The 21,371-nt window shown below is 39.7% G+C and overlaps 1 pseudogene; it reads left to right on the forward strand.

Moving 5' to 3' along the window:
* Nucleotides 1-430: 430 nt before the first annotated feature.
* On the forward strand, nt 431-16,655 carry LOC132030771 (deacetoxyvindoline 4-hydroxylase-like; annotated as a pseudogene).
* The last annotated feature ends 4,716 nt before the right edge of the window (nt 16,656-21,371 follow it).

Genomic DNA, 21,371 nt, shown 5'->3' on the forward strand with positions numbered 1-21,371 from the left:
CTGTTAGCCTTGCCGGCTTTATGATATACGTTATGTTGTGGCGACCTTGTCGGTCCGCATATGAACATATGTCTTTGAATGATCGGATATTTCTATGTTGGGCCTTTTACTCGCGTGCAGGTGTTCCTTGAGTTATGGTTTATAATGTTCAAAGTAACGGATAAGTCAGGTGGTTCCCAGCCTTCGGGTCGGAGCCCGTCATACTCCTGATAGGGGTGTGACACATACATCCTATTCTAGTGTACCAGAACCCTTTTTGTAACTTAAAAAATAGACAAGTTTGTCCCTTATATGTTAATATTGTTTTTTCCCCTCTTTCTGTGATTCCCAACTTCTTTAATTTATATCCCTACAAAAAACAACATAAAGAAACCCATTTAAATAATAATATGTAGTGTAGTTTACAGTATACTGGGACAAAAGCTAAAGCTCTACTCGAGATCTGCACTGTGTTAACTTCAAACTAATTAAAATAAGGTGTTTCTTTTGAATATTGATTCACAAAGGACCATAACATATTGAGCACTAGTTGACTTTAACTAACATATTACTTGCTCAAGGAACTCATCCTTCTTGAAATTAAGAACAAATATGTCAAGCACTGAAGAGTCTCAAGCTGAATTAGCAATGGATTATGATCGATCCAAGGAGATAAAGGCTTTTGATGATACAAAATCTGGTGTTAAGGGACTAGTTGATGCTGGGATAGTGAACATACCAAGAATTTTCATTAGGCCACCTGATGAACTTGTTGAAGAGTTGACTCAGGGTAAGTCAACTCTACATTGTCCAATCATTGATCTCAGTGGCATAGAAGTTCAGGATCATCGTAAGAAGGTTGTTGATGAAATAAAGGAAGCATCGGAGAAGTGGGGATTTTTCCAACTGATAAATCATGGGGTTCCTCCAAGTGTTTTGGAAGGAATGATCGATGTTATTCGTAAATTTCATGAACAAGATGTTGAACTAAAGAAAGAGTACTATTCGCGTGATAGAACAACGAGAAGAGTTAGTTATGAGAGCAACTTCGATCTTTATCAATCAAAAACTGCAAACTGGAGGGATACACTGAACATTTCTATGGTAGTTTCTGGTCATATTGAACCTGAAGAAATACCAGCAGTTTGTAGGTAAGTATCTATTCCTATGGAGCTGCTTAAGTCTTAAATTCGTGCCTTTGATTTTTCAGAGTATACTTCTTTATTTAATAAGTTTTACCCATTAGAAGTTTGGGCAGTGTTGTATTACTAGAAGAATGAGGGGGACTAGACCACTCTATATACCAGAGAACTTGTGATGCAATCACCCAAAAAAGGAAGGAGTTAACAGATACCTAATACCTTCCTGCCTGCAAAAAATATTCAATCAACTGACAAAAAAATTGGCTTTTGTCATACCTAGTCCTAAGACTCGTCATTTGCCATTATCTAGTTGATATGGTCCTTAGCATTTAAGGAGTTCTTGTTAGGATTTAAAATCCCAAATCCGACTTTTGTAAGCAGATTCCCAGGAAAGATTGGAGGGTCACAGCTGGACCACTTAAATACCAATCTCCTTAGACAGAACCTACTTACGCCGTGATGTAAGCGAAGAATAAATAACACACACAGATTTATAGTGGTTCGCACCCTCAATGTGAGAGCTACGTCCACGTTGCTTTGCTGAGATCTTATTAAAGAAGAAATATTACAAGTGTTTACAACACTCAACCTCACAACCCCAATCCCAATGACACTCAAGAATTTTACCACACAAAATTCTCTCAAAGACCTTCTCTTACTTAGGCCTTTCACTAAGAGTATTTCTCTTAGATTTTTCTCTTTGGGATGTGTTGTCTTCTTCAATTTGGTGTGTTTAGCAAATGAGAAAGCTTCCCTATTTATAGGTGTGAGATGAACCTATTGATGTCATTGGTGACTCAAGCAAGCACTTGACAATTTGCCAAATACAAGGAAGATGTTTTCTTCCTTAAAACAAGGGAAGTGTTTTCTTCCTCAAAACAAGGGAAGTGTTTTCTTCCCTAAAATAAGGATGGACCCAACAAATCTCCCACTTGAAGACTAATTTTAATTTGTCTTCACACTTTGATCGATGCGGCCTCTTTCCTAGTTTCATACTTCGTGCGGAGCCAACCGAGTCGAACACGGCTTCGGTTGTCAACATCACCACCGTTGTCGCATTAACATAACCTTGCAATCCTGTTTCGATTTTCGGAAATACGGAAGCCGAACTCGAGCTACCTTTCGGATATACGAATATCCACTTCACCTCCCTGTTGCTTTTTCAGATTGCTCATAAATCGGCCGACAACTCCCAATCGCATGTGCAATGTCCGGTATCTTGTCCATCTGCTTCTTCTCATCCTCGGTTGTCGACGACCGATCCTTTGACAACCGAAAGTCTCCGAAGAAAGTCTTGGTAACTTGGCATCATGCATGTTGAACTTTTTGATAACTTTCCTCACATATTCTTCTTGTGAGCGTTTGATGCCCTCTTTCTGTTGAAATCCTTTGCAACCAAATTACCTTGCTTTATAATGCCTTCTTCCATTGGGTTCTTCCTTTATCCGATAAACCCATTTGTTTTGCAATGCCCTTTCTTATCCTTTGGCAATTCGGCTAATTCCCATGTATGATTTGCCGATAGGAAGTCCATCTCATCTTTCATTGCCGGCTCCCACTTAGTCGATTCATCGACTTGCATTGTTTGCTTCTTCATAACATTCCGCTCACTTTATCGGTGAGTAGAATGTAGTTGAGGGATGGAGAGTACTGTGAATCGGCTTCCGATCCCGGATGATCTACGCAGCTCTCGTGATTGGCGTACGTTGATTTGTTTCGGAATCGACACTTTCATCGATACCTTCTCGGATTATTTGTTCCTCTTGCCTCGGTTGTACCGTCGCGGCTCGGTGTGTCGGAAAGTCCCTCAAATCGACTATTTCCGATTCCTTGTCCCCGACATTCTGAATTTTTTTGCAACTTGTCTTTGTACGGTACCTCTTCATTGAAGATAACATTCTTCGGATGATCTTCCGATTTTGTTCATCCCAAAATCGATAACCAAGCTCGGTGTCACCACCAATAAAGTAACACTTCTTTGATTTTGGATCAAGCTTTGCTTCAGCCGTATCATCATTATGAACATATGATAAGCGTGAACACTTTCGAAATGAAAGATTTACCTTCTTGCCACCCGGACTTCTTCCGAATTCGAACTCCAAGGGAACCGACGGTCCTCGGTTAATTAAGAAGGCCGCGGTATTGACCGCATCTGCCCGAATGTCTTGGGCGATCCCCGAGTGTATTCTCATACTCGAGCACGCTCGTTCAACGTTCGGTTCATTCTTTCGGCTACTCCATTTTGTTGCGGCGTTCCCAGAATAGTCTTCATCATCTTGATTCCATTATCGGCACAATACCGTTTGAAATCACCATCAATGTATTCTCCGCCGTTGTCGGACCTCAAACACTTCAACTTGAGGTTTGTTTCATTCTCGACCATGGCTTTCCATCTTTTGAATACACTAAACACATCGGATTTATTTTTCATAAAATAAACCCACACCTTCCTGGTTGAATCATCAATGAAGGTCACGTAGTAGTGTGATCCTCCAAGAGAGGTGGTAGGTCCCCACACGTCCGTGTGCACCATTCCAAAATGCCTTTTTCGACCTTCAACTCCTCGCCCGCATTTGAGAAGCTTACTCGTTTTTGTTTTCCGAGAATGCGGCTCACACGTATGAAGGTCCACCGTTCGGGCCTCCGAATTAAGCCATTTGTCACCAACACTATCCCTTCTCGGTTGATATGTCTCAAAATGACAATGCCACAACCGTCTTCTTTGTGTTGTCAACCACAAAGATATCATGACAATGCTAGTCGTCATGTAGAGTGCCAATCTTCTTTTCCTCGGCCAACTACCATAGCACCTTTCGCCACCTTTCCAAGACCCATTACCAAAATTGAGATCATATCCCTCATCATCAAGCCGACTGCGAGATCGAGGTTTCGCATCGGCACTTTGGAACATGTCTAACTTTTGTAATCTTCCACGAGGATCCATTTGACATCTTCAAATTAATGTCTCCGTGCCAACAACGTCTAGCGGCTCTCCATCGGCTAAATAAACTTTGCCGAGATTCCTGGGCCCACGTAGTTTGTCATTATATCATGATGTGGGGTGGTATGAAAGGACGTCCCGAGTAAGCACCCAAGAGTCTATCGGGTACAACCGATAGCAACAACGCACGCAATGTCTTCCGTAGCGCGTTGATTCCGGCCCCCCTCGTCCTCCTTCTTTGGCGCCCCTGAGCTTTTTCTTGAAGTGACTGGTTTTCCACAAGCTCCAACACTCATGTGTTCGTCCCGGTCCGGATTGACCCCCGCCATTCCTTGACTTCGATCCGCCTATTTCGGTTGTAGTTTCTCAAATTTACGCTTCGTTTTCAACATTAAAAGCGTAACTCGTCGATGCCTCTCCCGAACCGTCTGCACTCCTTGAAGGATACGATCCCTAACATCGTTGAACTTTAGTTTGTTACCGCCGACGCGTAATTACTAACCGTCGCTCTCATTGGCTCCTCCACTATTTGGTAGGGATGCCAACAAAATTAGAGCTTGCACTTCATCATCAAAATCAATTTTTACCGATGACAATTGATTTACAATGGTATTGAATTCATTTACGCGTGTAGCAAATACGAGCATTTTCCATCATCTTTAGATGAAATAGTTTCTTCATGAGAAATACCTTATTATTTGCCGAAGGTTTCTCATACATATCAGACAATACCTTCATTATATCTGCGGTGGTCTTCTCCTTTGCCACGTTGTGAGCAACGTTCTTTGACAGCGTCAGCCGAATGACTCCCAAAACTTGTCCGGGTTTAAGAGATCCCAATCGCTGCTTCATCTCCTCATCGGTTTTGGACTCGAGGTTCATGAAGTTTTCTCGCCATATAAATAATCTTCAATTTGCATTCTCCGAATGCAAAATCGTACCATCGAATTTACCGATGCCGTGCGTCGTACCATCTTCGCTCCCATCGTTTCTAAATCACAACACAACCTCGTTGCTCGATACTCGCTTGTTAGGATTTAAAATCCCAAATCCGACTTTTGTAAGCGATTCTGGAAAGATTGGAGGGTCGCGCACCGACCACTTAAATACCAATCTCCTTAGACAGAAACCTACTTACGCCGTGATGTAGCGAAGAATAAATAACACACAGAGATTTATAGTGGTTCACCCTCAATGTGAGAGCTACGTCCACGTTCTTCTTTGCGTATCTTATTAAAGAAGAAATATTACAAGTGTTTACAACACTCAACCTCACAACCCCAATCCCAATGACACTCAAGAATTTTACCACACAAAATTCTCTCAAAGACCTTCTCTTACTTAGGCCTTTCACTAAGAGTATTTCTCTTAGATTTTTCTCTCTTTGGGATGTGTTGTTGTCACGCCCCGAACCATGGCCTGGACGTAACACGGCACTTGTCTTTTTATCGTACGTGTGACCGAGCGAACCACATGGCTTCGGTCGAATTATTATGATACATAACATAAGCGGAATATAACGTGAATGCACGATGAGCCTTTATAAAACATGGTGAGTCATAATACTTAACAAAATACTTGTTTAAACATGAGTGCGGAAATAACATGAATGAGCCAAAATGGCTATACGATTCCTGATGTCCGACATAACATAACCGACTTGTCTAGTCTATGAAACCTCTATCATGAGTCGACCGGAAAACATGCTTATCGGGGACAAGGCCCCAAAGATACCTTAGATGCATAACGAACCATAAAAACAAAAGTTGACTAAACCCCGAATGAGATGGGGCTCACCAATAAGCCGATACGGATGTTCCCATCGAGCACAGATGTATCGTCACGATATCAGCGGTTCGCATCGTGAAATGCGCAGTTCCGGCGATAAAGGGGACGCGCACATCGAATGTACTTACGTATGTAAAGCAACCGAATGAAATAACATGGGACGTGAAATAATATGATAAGAACGAAACCGAAAACCTGGACATGAACACGAGTGTATACATATATATATAAAACATGGTAAAAATATCATAAGTAGGAGAGCAATAACTTATAACCGATCCATGGTCCGGTGCTTGCGTCTCCGCCGCGAACACTCGCCTCCTTGCCGGGGAACATGAGATTTAATAAAATATGAAAGGATCCGGTCATTATGAGAGATCGTCCAGATACGGGTGGAGCGATCCTCATCCTACGGTGGCTACGTAGTTTCGAGTGCTATCCGAAGCCCTCTCGTAATTAATGCAACTCCCAAAACATGAACATGTAAAATAGTGGCACTTGTCGCCCATGGTATATCATGAATCGTAACTTGCTTGTACATGGTATTCATGATCATAACTTGCTTGTACATGGTTTTCATGAATCATAACTTGCTTGTACATGGTTTTCATAAATCATAACTTGTAAATATAGTTTCATAAGATAACTTGTCATAATCTTGCAAAACATGTTTTTGATGCGAGTAATAACAATAGTTCATAATCATGTATATATACTTGACTTCAAAACATGCTTGTAACTTCCTGGATGAAATCATAAAGTTTCATATAAACATAACGAGAACACAATGAGGAAGAATTCATGATTCATGGATTTGGCTAGGATTCCTAATATCCGTAATGGAGGATTAGGAATACAATAACGAACATAGATACAAAATTCATGTACATACATACATAATTACGGGCTACCAATATGTTGGGTTTAATGCCCTGGATTTGAACTTCATGGATTTTAAGAAACGGATCATGGGAAGAACGTGAGATTCCCACGTGGGTGAAAGTTCTACATACCTTAACTTCCTGCTTTTGAGCGTATCACAATGTCCTCCAATCCCTTCAACTTTAATCTATAGCAAGACATGTCATAGGGATTCTATGTTAGCAACAATATCCATGCTTTGTTCATCTAAGCATTTTATCAAACACTGGTGGACATGAAACTCCACAACCCTCATTAATGGTGTTTTCTTCACCAAATCCCCATTCTATTACTTCTAGCAAATTCTAAAATCTCAATTAGATGTAATTAACATCATTCTTCATCACCCATATGAATATAACAATTCCAAGTCAACAATCCAACAACTCTAGCATAGTTCATATGATTCTTTTCAACAAACCAATTATTATTCTCCCAAGAGTTCATCAATTCACAACTACAATTGATTAGGGGAGTAGAAACATTACCTTTTTGGGTAGTCACCACGAAATCAACACCCCAAGTCCGATCTTTAGCTTAAAATGACGGCAACAACTTGTACTACACTTTTATCCTTCACGAGCTTCGGGATTTGGGGCCTTAAACTTGGTTGATTTCCTACTTTCTCTCTCTAGCTCTCCTCTCTCTCACTCTCTCTCTAAAAATCTGAAATTTGAGGGAAATGGAGGCTGCTAGGTTTTCATTTCCTTAAATACTAAGGGGAAAATGGGTTGACCCAACTTGAAAACGGGTTGAGACCTATCTGTCTTAAAACGTCTATATCTCCCTATCCCGACGTCGCCTATGAACCCACGACCTATGGTTGGAAAGGTTTTTCAATTATCTAAAACTTTCGTTCTTTGAGTTTTCCCAAATTCCCAATTTATGATAGGGTTATGGCCTCCGAAGTCAGGTGACCCGAAACGTATATACGGACCAAGATACGGTCACTGTTACGGTCCCGTAACACGAGATACGGACCGTATCTTGGTACCGTATCTTGGTGAAAATTTCAGTGAGGTTCTGGAAATTTTTGACGTGTTACGGCCCACTGTTACGGTCCCGTAACTCATGTTACGGCCGTAACGTCACCGTTACGCCGGGCAAAATTTCCAGCGAATAGGCTTCAGTAAAATGGGCATAACTTTTTGCACAGATGTCCGTTTGACCCCGTAAGATACCGTTGGAAAGATATTTCAAAGGGCTACAACTTTCATTGAGGAAGTTTTCTCAAATTCCCAACGGATTTTCACTAAAGTTGACTGGAAGGCGACGTATCGAAAACTTAGCCGATTCTATAGGATTTCAAGTGCCTTACTATTAGCCATATTGAGACGATCATATCTCCTTGCTCCGATCTCTGATTGGCTTGGTCCTTATATCGTTAGAAAGGTATTTCTGCATACTACAACTTCATTGATAGTACCTTCCCAAATTCCAAACCGATCAAGGAGTTATCGTCTGCCCGAAATAGGCCCATGAACCATTTTCGCAAAACGTCAAACCTTAAATGTTTCCACTAACTCTAATGATATGAGCTTAGACATAGTTCCAAGATGCGGGGTGTTACAATATCCCCTTGGGATCATTCGTCCTCGAATGATGGGTCATGGTTAAGAATATGGTTGGACATGGCTTGACTACATAAAAATACGAAGGGAACATAACATGAAACATGGAGATCGAACTAACATAACATGGTTATATGAAAACATGAATATCGAGGCATGAACATGGGCACCGGATAGATGACATGAGCGTGGAACATGAGACATAATATGACATGGGGCATGAAAAGGCGATATGACATAGTTTCATGAAAACATCGTTGCCCGAACATGAGACATGAATAGCGAAGACATGAACATGAACTTGAACGTGAAACGAGAGGTACGAATACATAAGTGGACATGACATGAATACTAAAAGTATTTACCTTGAAGTTTATTTGCTCGCTCTTCAAACAAGTAGGGATATCCGGATTTCATGTCTTCTTCGGGCTTTCCCATGTAGCCTCTTCAACCTTCTCGGCTCCTCCATAAGACTTTTATCGAGGCTACTTCCTTAGTTCTCAACTTGCGAACTTGACGGTCAAGAATGGCTACGGGGATCTCTTTCATAAGTCAAACCATCCTTAATCGTTATAGTATCAACAGAACAACCAACGATGGGTCTCCTACACATTTCCTCAACATGGACACATGAAATACGGGATGTACAAACAGCCCAAGTCTTGTGGCAACTCAAGTTCATAAGCCACTAGACCGACCTTTCGTAGAATTCAGTAAGGTCCAATATATCTAGGACTTAGCTTCCTTTCTTGCCAAATCTCATAACACCTTTCATAAAAAGTAGACTTTAAGGAACACCCAATCATCAATCGAAAATTCTAAATCCCTTCGTCTCACATCCGTATAAGACTTATGGCGACTTTGAGCCGTTTTTAAACGCTCCCGTATTAACTTGACTTTCTCCATAGCCTCGATAAACCAAATCGGTCCTAACAACTCGTTCACCTACCTCGAACCAACCAATCGTGATCCGCACCTTCGCCGCGCGCAGCTTCAAATGGTGCCATCCCAATGCTAGCATGATAACCGTTATTATAGGAGAACTCGATAAGAGGCAAGTGATCATCCCAATTACCTTTGAAATCCAAGGCACATGCTCTCAACATATCCTCCGTAGTCCGAATAGTACGCTCTCGCCCGGCCATCTGTTTCGTGGATGAAAAGTCGTGCCGAGGTTCACCTTGGTACCTAATCCTTTCTCGAAAGGATTTCCGTAAGTTCGCCGTGAACCGAGCACCACGGTCCGAAATAATGGACATCGGTGTCCCATGCAACCGACGATCTCATTAACGTACAAACTTTGGCATAATCTTCCGCCGAATCGTAGTTTTTGACGGCAAAAGTGTGCCGACTTCGTAAGTCTATCCACAACCACCCAAATTAAATCATGCCTCCTAGTTGAACGAGGTAGACCTAGAATGGTGAGCTTCGACATAAATAGTTCTCGAGTCCATCTACATCCGAAACGCATAATCCGCCTTGATATCTCAAGGTACCATTATCTCCTCCCGCTCAAAAGCTAAGGCTTTCTATTCGTGAATCCTCTCTTTCATCACGCAAAGTAGGAATCACCAACCGGCTTCTCTTAACTTCAATAACTAAGCAGAATGCCATGTTCGGGCAATAACTCCACCCACTTTAGTTTGAAAGTCAAATTCCTAGCTTGGATAAGAAGTGAACTTCTTTCACCTTAGTTCTCTTGTCGCCTAAATCATGAGGCCGTACTTCCCATACTTGATTTTTATTTTTTTATTTTTGAGATACTTTAAAATACTCATAGTACGGTGGTGCGCTAAGTCTTTCACGAGCACCTTAAAGATTAGAGTCTTGGTAATGGCACTGCCCTTATGACACACATAATCGGGCATGATCTTATAGCTTTTTCGTGATCGCCTAATCGATAGTAATTGAACTTGACACGATCCGTTTGACGATCATTCTACTCACTTCGAAGTTAGGCATATTCCCTATGAGGCTATCTCATTATGCCAACCTAACCGAATTAAGGTTCTTCATATCTCATACTAACCTTTCGGTCTTCAATTATCTCACCGGACTTATCGGAGATTTATGTATCTCCCCGCTTAGACCAAGGCTAACGTCTTATACTTACAAATTCTTCTCTTTTTGACGGGATCCAATTAACATTCCGTACCTTCGCAATTCCTTTGTACTCTACAACACCGACTTTTTTTTTTTTTTTTTTGACTCACATCCGACCAATTTCTCATGGAGAAAAGAACTAAATTTACTTACATGAACGGGTTGCTATCGTATTCGTAAACGGCATACTCTATCTTAACGACTTAACTCTCGCTCACACTTGTAATTCTTAGACAACCTCTTTGAAAACTCTTAAAGGCTATTCTTCTATAGGTTGCTCCCTTACGCTTTAGCCGATTTCTTCTTCTACTAATCACTCTACTCGAACTTAAATTAAGCCCTTGTTTTCCAATACACATTCGGATATATCCGAACCGTCACCCACTCAAGGTTTTCATCCGAATAGGGAATCAAATCTTATTTCTCAAAGTCATCCGTAATCATAACTTAGTCAAATCTTATCATTACCGTTGACATGGCTTTTCCGTACATATTACGAACTTATATCTCATTCTCCTTCTATTTCTAGGAAAAATTTTGTAGTTTCCTTTGTATTTCTTACTATCCCAAAACACCAGAAATACCAACAATGCCTCACAAGCGCGCATATATATATACATATATATATCATATCATATCATAGCCACACAGGGCTCCCAATTTCAACACGATAAAAATTATGAACTTACCTCATATGTCCAAATCAAACTGTACCTGTTACACTTTCCTCGTTTATTTTCCTTTCAATCAGAATCGCGGGATGGAGCGGGTCCTAATGACCTCCGATAGAAAACCGCCCGCCACCTCTTCCTTGAGATGCTCCATAATTTACCTTTTTCTTGTTGACTTGGCTCCTTTTTCTAATTTCTCTAATATCCTCTCCCGTTGTATTCCATGCTCAAGGACATTATTTTCATTCAACATACCATTCATTCCACTACACCCCTTCTCGGGCAACTTACATTGTATTCCACTTTCAATAGCACTTCAAGTCTCATTCGTTACCGTAAGTATTGCATAATTGTACCCCCATGGGTAAACATCCTTACTTGGACCTTGAATTACCCGTTCATCTCCCTCGCGCATTCGAAACGTACGTAATTCGAGATAAAGAGAAGTTACTTATTGCTTTAAGCTTCACGGCACGATCTAGAAAGTGGAAAGAAATGAGACAAATCTGAATGTCTTGGTGGTCAACGTTTATATGTATGGGGCCTCACACATATAAAAATGACCCCACCGGACACGGTTTCATAGACTCCCTAAAGACTTCGAACCTAGGCTCGATACCAAGTTTTGTCACGCCCGAACCATGGCTCGGACGTAACACGGCACTCGGTGCTCGACCGCACGCGACCGAGCGAACCACATGGCTTGTCGAATTATTATGATACATAACATAAGCGGAATATAACGTGAATGCATGATGAGCCTTTATAAAACATGGTGAGTCATAATACTTAACAAAATACTTGTTTAAACATGAGTGCGGAAATAACATGAATGAGCCAAAAATGGCTATACGATTCCTCGATGTCCGACATAACATAACCGACTTGTCTAGTCTATGAAACCTCTATCATGAGTCCGACCGGAAAACATGCTTACGGGACAAGGCCCCCAGAATACCTTAGATGCATAACGAACCATAAAAACAAAAGTTGACTAAACCCCGAATGAGATGGGGCTCACCAATAAGCTGATACGGATGTTGTCCTATCGAGCGTATGTATCGTCTGTATATCGTACCGCATCGTGAAATGCAGGCCCCCGGCGATAAAGGGGACGTCGGCACATTGAATGTACCGGTATGTAAAGCAACTGAATGAAATAACATGGGACGTGAAATAATATGATAAGAACCGAAATCGAAAACCCGGACATGAACATGAGTGTATACATATATATATAAAACATGGTAAAAATATCATAAGTAGGGAGAGCAATAACTTATAACCGATCCATGGTCAGGTGCTTGCGTCCCGCCAGCGAACACTCGGTCCTTGCCGTGGAACATGAGATTTAATAAAATATGAAAGGATCCAACATTAGAGAGATCGTCCAGGACATGGGTGGAGCGATCCTCATCCTACGGTGGCTACGTAGTTTCGTGCCATCTCGAAGCCCTCCTCGGTAATTAATGCAACTCCCAAAACATGAACATGTAAAATAGTGGCACTTGTCGCCCATGGTATATCATGAATCGTAACTTGCTTGTACATGGTATTCATGATCATAACTTGCTTGTACATGGTTTTCATGAATCATAACTTGCTTGTACATGGTTTTCATAAATCATAACTTGTAAATATAGTTTCATAAGATAACTTGTCATAATCTTGCAAAACATGTTTTTGATGCATGAGTAATAACAATAGTTCATAATCATGTATATATACTTGACTTCAAAACATGCTTGTAACTTCCTGGATGAAATCATAAAGTTTCATATAAACATAATGAGAACACATGAGGAAGAATTCATGATTCATGGATTTGGCTAGGATTCCTAATATCCGTAATGGAGGATTAGGAATACAATAACGAACATAGATACAAAATTCATGTACATACATACATAATTACGGGCTACCAATATGTTGGGTTTAATGCCCTAGGATTTGAACTTCATGGATTTTAAGAAACGGATCATGGGGAAGAACGTAGAGATTCCCACATGTGGGTGAAAGTTCTACATACCTTAACTTCCTGCTTTTGAGCGTATCACAATGTCCTCCAATCCCTTCAACTTTAATCTATAGCAGTACATGTCATAGGGATTCTATGTTAGCAACAATATCCATGCTTTGTTCATCTAAGCATTTTATCAAACACTTGGTGGACATGAAACTCACAACCCTCATTAATGGTGTTTTCTTCACCAAATCCCCATTCTATTACTTCTAGCAAATTCTAAAATCTCAATTAGATGTAATTAACATCATTCTTCATCACCCATATGAATATAACAATTCCAAGTCAACAATCCAACAACTCTAGCATAGTTCATATGATTCTTTTCAACAAACCAATTATTATTCTCCCAAGAGTTCATCAATTCACAACTACAATTGATTAGGGAGTAGAAACATTACCTTTTTGGGTAGTCACCACGAAATCAACACCCCCAAGTCCGATCTTTAGCTTAAAATGACGGCAACAACTTGTACTACACTTTATCCTTCACGAGCTTCGGATTTGGCCTTAAACTTGGTTGATTTCCTACTTTCTCTCTCTAGCTCTCCTCTCTCTCACTTCCTCTCTCTAAAAATCTGAAATTTGAGGGAAATGGAGGCTGCTAGGTTTTCATTTCCTTAAATACTAAGGGGAAAATGGGTTGACCAACTTGAAAACGGGTTGAGACCTATCCGTCTTAAAACGTCTATATCTCCCTATCCCGACGCGCCTATGAACCCACGACCTATGGTTGGAAAGGTTTTTCAATTATCTAAAACTTTCGTTCTTTGAGTTTTCCCAAATTCCCAATTTATGATAGGGTTATGGCCTCCCGAAGTCAGTGACCCGAAACGTATATACGGACCAAGATACGGTCACTGTTACGGTCCCGTAACACGAGATACGGACCGTATCTTGGTACCGTATCTTGGTGAAAATTTCCAGTGAGGTTCTGGAAATTTTTGACGTGTTACGGCCCACTGTTACGGTCCCGTAACTCATGTTACGGCCCGTAACGTCACCGTTACGCCGGGCAAAATTTCCAGCGAATAGGCTTCAGTAAAATGGGCATAACTTTTTGCACAGATGTCCGTTTGACCCCCGTAAGATACCGTTGGAAAGATATTTCAAAGGGCTACAACTTTCATTGAGGAAGTTTTCTCAAATTCCCAACGGATTTTCACTAAAGTTGACTGGAAGGCAGACGTATCGAAAACTTAGCCGATTCTATAGGATTTCAAGTGCCTTACTATTAGCCATATTGAGACGATCATATCTCCTTGCTCCGATCTCTGATTGGCTTGGTCCTTATATCGTTAGAAAGGTATTTCTGCATACTACAACTTCATTGATAGTACCTTCCCAAATTCCAAACCGATCAAGGAGTTATCACTTCCGAAATAGGCCCATGAACCATTTTCGCAAAACGTCAAACCTTAAATGTTTCCACTAGAACTCTAATGATATGAGCTTAGACATAGTTCCAAGATGCGGGGTGTTACAGTTGTCTTCTTCAATTTGGTGTGTTTAGCAAATGAGAAAGCTTCCCTATTTATAGGTGTGAGATGAACCTATTGATGTCATTGGTGACTCAAGCAAGCACTTGACAATTTGCCAAATACAAGGAAGATGTTTTCTTCCTTAAAACAAGGGAAGTGTTTTCTTCCTCAAAACAAGGGAAGTGTTTTCTTCCCTAAAATAAGGGATGGACCCAACAGTTCTTCAAGAGTATAATACATCTTGTTGTGGTTCATGTTGTTGGCTAGTTTGGCTCGGCAGTTGGCTACCTAGTTGCTTTCTCTAAAGTTGTGGATAATGTTGACATTGGCATGTTCGAGAACCTTGATGTTTCTGTCGGTCATTTATTTGAGCTTTAGATTGTTGGTCTCCTTTCCAGTTAACATGCTAACTATCACCAGTGAGTCTAGTTCAACATTGAAATTAGTGTATCCTTGTAGATTGCACCATTTCCCTCCGTACTCTGCTGCTAAATCTTATGCCATGTTATTACCATTGCATTGGACTGATTTTGGAAATGCCACGATGATATCTCCATTCCAGTCCCTTGCAATGCCTGCTTTGCCACTGTTCTTGAGAAAACTTCCATCTGTATTAACTTTGATAGTCCCATGCTGAGGTTTGTCCCAAAGTACATGCTTCCATATTTGTAATGGTTTCAACTATTCTATCAGCGCACAAGTAGAAGGCCGCTTGGTGGTATTCAGTCTAGGACCAAGCTTTGAAATTACAAATTTGATAGTCCACAGTCCTTGATACTCCATGCTTGAGTACTGAAAATTCTTTTGGGTTCTTATCTACATGCACTTCTTTGTTTCCAGATCTCCCAGCAGATTAGAATAGGGGCTATTTGCTGCACCATTTTGTTAACTCTGTTGTTGGTCTTCACTTCCCACCATATTTCCTGAAAGCAGAAATAATAGGTTCATTAGCATGTGGTATTCCTAAAGGTCTACCAAATTTATTTCACAAGCTTGTAGCAGCCTCACTAGCAATAAACACATGCTGATTGGTCTCACATTGTGGAAACCTGCAACAAGAGCATGTAGAAACTATGTTAGTACAAAAGCTGCCCACAGGGTCATCAAAAGGAAGTCTCCATAACAAAAAGGAATTCTCGAAACTAGGCTACTATACTTACATCAGTAAATGATACAGTTATTAGGCTTGATTACACCTTTAATCTTTTCCTAATATCCAGGAGTGCATCCGTTGAGTATATAAATCATGTCACTAAGCTGGGAGAATCTATATTCAGCATACTATCAGAAGCGCTCGGGCTAAAACCAGATCACTTGAAAGAGATGGAATGCGCTAAAGGAAAATCAGTAGTATGCCATTATTATCCAGCATGCCCACAGCCAGAGCTAACTCTTGGTGCCGCAAACCATACAGATCCTTCTTTCCTTACCATTCTTCTTCAAGATCAAATTGGTGGCCTTCAAGTCCTGCACAATAACCAATGGATAGATGTTGAACCAATAACACAAGGCTTGGTTGTAAATATTGGCTAGACACTTCAGGTTTGTAACGGAAACAACAACTTTTTAGTCTCATTTATTTTCAATTTAAACAAAATCGGCAGACTTATTTCTGTTTGGTTTTGTAACAGATCCTATCAAATGACAAGTTTGTGAGTGCTAATCACAGAGTTTTAGCGAACCAAGTAGGACCAAGAATGTCAGTGGCATGCTTCTTCACTGGTGCTTTTGCACCTCCAAAGATCTATGGTCCAATCAAGGAGCTCATATCAGAACAAAATCCCCTTGTATATAAAGAATTTACTGTAAGTGATTACATCGCTAAGTTTACGTCCAGGCCACTTGGTAAGTCTGCCCTTGACCTTTTCAGACTGTGAAGAGAGAGAGACCAAGAGCTATGTTACCAAGAAGCAACGAACATCATTAATACAGTCCTTCAGAAAACCTATAATTTTATTTTACATCAAAGTTTATTATTGTTTGTCCAATAATGTTTTACCGATGAGTACTGGATTATCCAAGAGCATCTTTGTTATTCCTGTTTTTATCTTCGAATGAATAGGTTCAATATCAAAAACACGCTATGTATCGTTCATTTTTTATTTTTATTTTTCTCCATTCTCAACGCAAAATAATCTAGTGCAGTATCATCAGGTTAAGTTTCCGTTTCCATTAACCAAACACTTATCTAATTTTCTAAAGAACTTCGTAACACTTATTTATGGTGAACGATTTCTTATTTAATAATTTCATTCTTTCTTTGTACTCACAGAGCGTGCTTTGATGCCTCTGGTCCATTTCTTGACAAGAAACATGACATTCAATAAAATAGCAGACATTTTTTTTTAGCTAAAATGGTGAACAAAGACAGTGGCTTCTCCACAGCGCTTGTGACTGCTGCATTTTCTCTAAAAAAGAGTTATTTGCGGTGTTTGCATAATCTTTCATATAACAGATTTTCTAAGTTCAAGAGAATCAAAGAGGTTTCAGTTAAGGTCAACTTCACAAGAAATAATGTGATGATCAAGCAAATTGCCATGCCATTTCTTTGTGTTGTTTTCTTTTATTTTTTGCTAGTAAATTGGCCGGCGCTTCGCGTGGTTTAGAAAAAGAAAAATTAATTTATGTTATTATTCTGATAAAAGAAATTTATTCTCTACTAATTAAATATTTCTTCATTTTTCTACCATGAACTATTGCAATGGATTAGTATTATAATTGAACTCTTTCAACATAAATCATGTCTCTCTCCGGCATAAGTGCCCTCTCTCCAGCTCGAAGACCTTCAAGATGGAAGTCAAACCAATTCTACTTAACTCTTTAAACATGAAGCCTTGAATGAATGACTATACATGTAGATCGTGAAGGTCACGGCGTCACAGCTTCTTAGTGAAATCTCATTTTAGGCAATAACCAAGCTATATAACTGCAAGATTGCAAGAGGCACATCAATGAAGTAGCTACGCAAATGGCTAGAAGATGAGACGGAGATATGACCTTCACAGTGCACTCAGGCGTATGCCCTACTACTCCAAGTTCCATCACTGAAGTTACTCTATAAAATTGGCGATGGGAAGACCAAATCAGTAAGAACACTCAAAATATGGTTTCACCATGCTGATCATGGTGGATATTTGCATAACTTAAAGCAATATAATACGTAACTTGGTTTAATATTACACCCCTGTTAATTATATGTACATCTTCTCAACACATGGCTATCCATCTTTAAAGGAAGAAAAACTATAATTCAATCATAGCATATGAAAAGCATATCCATATTCCTGAAAGCTTAAAGGAATATTAATAAGAGATGCAATGATCTTGCAGAGTATTAAATGAAAAGGCATGTTGTATACATCAGAATCCATCAGTTTCTCAAAACTGTTAAAAAGATCTTATATAAATCAAAATACTACAAAAAGATAAGAAAAAATAAGTTAGAAATAGAGTACAAAAGATGCTTCTAAATCCCAATCACCTATCTCAACAACTGATATGACAACGAAAGGCCACATACGTACGAGTGTTACAAACCGGAAGTGATCTTTCTATAGGTGAATTTCCCGACTTTCGCCTCTGTTTGATCTTTTCTCTGCCTTGGAGCCATTGGAATTATATACCACTAAAAAGAACGGGTTCAAAGCATCCATGGTTTCAGTCATAATGAAAAATCCAAATAAAATTAGGAACAGCAAAAAATGAACAACCTCAGGAACAAATACTTCAAAGAAATAATTCAATGGTATTTGTGACAATACTCTTTAAAAAATGGAAATGGCATCGGAGGTTGGATTGACTGAAAACGCACAATTAAGAGAGGATTTGATAAATCCCCCAAGACATTTTCACAAGATGCTTTCTGAAAAGAGAAAAAGTTGTTACCTTATACTACAAACAGCAAAGATGATCGCTTAAAATCAATACTAAATTTCATAAAGTACTGAAAGTTGTGGCCTTGGGTGACATGACAAGAACAAAGTCATTCTTCTTAGAACTCTTGATTGCTACATCTTCAACCTCACCAAACTCGCTAAATAACTCTCAGTATTTGGGCAGTATAATCTTCACCGATCCTCTCCCAAGATACCTTACGCACCTTTTCCTTGTCTACACTACTCCCCTTGCCTTCTGTACTCTCCTTAGCCCTGGTATGTGCCTTTTTCTGTGAAGGATCTGTGGAAGTAGACACTTTCTTTGAACGCATTGCACAAATTCGAGCATTTTCCTCTTTAAGTTTCCCAGAAATTCGTTCCTACGGTGCTCTAGCTAGCACACTGGCATCAGGTGCAAAAGCAGCATGCTCTCTTGCATCCATTTTTAAGCGACGTTTGAACTGTGCAACAAATTCAAACCAACTGCATCAGAAGAATTATACTATTCAAACTACAAACTAAAATAAATGACAATCGTAAACTTCTCGAGAGAGATTTTAGCTTACCAGGGATAGACTGCTCCAATTGCTCATGCAATAAGAGAAAAAAGCAAAAATATGAAAGAGAAACAAGCAAAAATATGAAAGAAAAGGATAAATATGTTTTCTGGTCTTAGAGATGCCACATAACTCTCCTAAGACCAGAATTATATAAATAGGCAAAATACATCAAAACCCCCCTGAACTATACCCGAAAAGTCGATATCACACCTAAACTATACGAGCGACCTATTACACACCTAATATATTTAAAAGTGATATTTTTACTCCCTGATACAATATGACCAGTTGCATTAGGGGAGAGTGTACACACTCTCTCTCCACGTCAATGCCACGTCGTACCACGTCAATCCATGTCAGTGCCACGTCAAAAAATCCTCTAATTTTTATTTATTTTATTTATTCTTTCACAATTTTGCTTTATTTACTTTATTAACAAAATTAAAAATTTTAAAAACTAATTTTCCCTCTTCTTTTTCATTTCACCACACCATCCCCCCCCCCCCCTTCCCTTCCACCTTCACGCTACCCCCCACCCCCCCCAAATCCTTCACACCACCAACCACCTCGCCCGCCACCCCCCCCCTGGACCCCAAATCCTCCTTCTTCATTTCCACTAAGCAGGTTTTGGAGGAATTAGAAGAGATAATAGCATCATTAGCAACTAATGCACCAATAACATTCGGATTTTGGGAGGAGCAGGCTACAGCCAATCATTAGTTTTGTGTGTTACTCAGTCCAAAGCACCCTAAATTCTTCGAAATATATGCGACCATTTTCTCAAAGAGGCAGTGATGATATTTGCTTATGTGAGCTTAAAAAAAGGTTGTTTGGGTTTAGAGACGAGTGAATCTGTATCTTGGCTTGGTAAACCTCTGATGGTATGTGATTTGAGGTTTTTCTATCACGAGCAACTGGTTCTTTCGCTGCCATTGTGTGGTCTCCTCCTCTCTTTGTCCCATTACTAACCTTGCTCTGAGCCTTAAATTGCAAGTAGTCCTTGACATTCTTTGATGGAAAAACCAATGCGAAATAGGAATTATTTATTTATTCATTCATTTGTTGGTTCCCAGATTGAAATCTTGGTGGGAGAATTTAATAGTGCTTCTCTTTCTGTAGCTCTAGCTTCTGAAGATGCACATTGCTGTTGATTTCTTGCAGCTAACGATTCTCTTGTCTTGCTGCTGTGGCTGTATTAACCACCCCTTTTTGATGGTGATGAAATGGAGGAGAGGGGTGGGGAAATGAAGAAGAAAGGGACGGGTGGGGGTTGGGGGTGAAGAAGAAAAGGGGGATGTGGTGGTGGTGGTGGTGATGAAATGGAGGAGAGGCGGGTTTGGGTGGTGGGGGTGGTAGTGGTGAAAATGGAGAAGAAGAGTTGAAAGAAAATCAGTTTTTATTAAATTAAAAATTATTTTTACTACTTCACTCGCCTATTTATTAATTATCATTATTTTTTTTGCCACGTCAGCTTATAAGGTGCAAATAAATTCAGTTTTTAGATGTTAAGGTGTGTAATAGGTCGCTCGTATAGTTTAGGTGTGATATCGACTTTTCGGGTATAGTTCAGGGGGGTTTTGATGTATTTTGCCTATATAAATATAAAGATTACATAAAACCTTCATTTTATATCAACCTGATAACTTATTCCAAAGCCATCATTTCTGCACTAAAAATAGTGCTGAGATTCAGGCTGCTCTACATGGAGTTAGAATATGTATTGAACTGAATTCTAACAACATGATTCTTGAGATGGATACTCCAAAATCATTCTCACATAAAACATAAGGAGGTGAAATTCATGAGAATGATCTAATTAATATGACAAAATAAGTATGAATAATATAGATAAAATAAGACAACCATAGCTACAACGATGTCGATATTATTGTACAACATAAGCGACGAACAATAGCAAAAGTTGGAATCATGAGCAATGAAAGAAAAAATTCAAAAAGATCTGGACCAAGGATAACATTATATGACTTACCGAGGACCATGTGCTGGAGGAGACTTTGGTGCAAATTTCTCAGCCGTTGCAACACTGATCTTATAAGGTGAACATATTCATAGTTAATTAGCGAGTAAGACATTTACTGCATAAAGTTAAAACAAATCAAGTTTGTTCAAGTTCTTTAAGTTAAAGAAGCTCTGCAGAAGAATCTTCATATGACAAAATTGCACCCTTTTTGCTATTTTCTTGGTCATAGCCTTGTTTTGCTTGATTGCTGCTAACAGTTTAATGAGCAAAGAGTAAGCATCTCATTCCAAGACATAGAATTTATGTGAAGATTGAAAGGAGAGTATTGTCAGATC

Source organism: Lycium ferocissimum, chromosome 1 (assembly GCF_029784015.1).
Source record: "Lycium ferocissimum isolate CSIRO_LF1 chromosome 1, AGI_CSIRO_Lferr_CH_V1, whole genome shotgun sequence".
NCBI classification, from domain to species: domain Eukaryota; kingdom Viridiplantae; phylum Streptophyta; class Magnoliopsida; order Solanales; family Solanaceae; genus Lycium; species Lycium ferocissimum.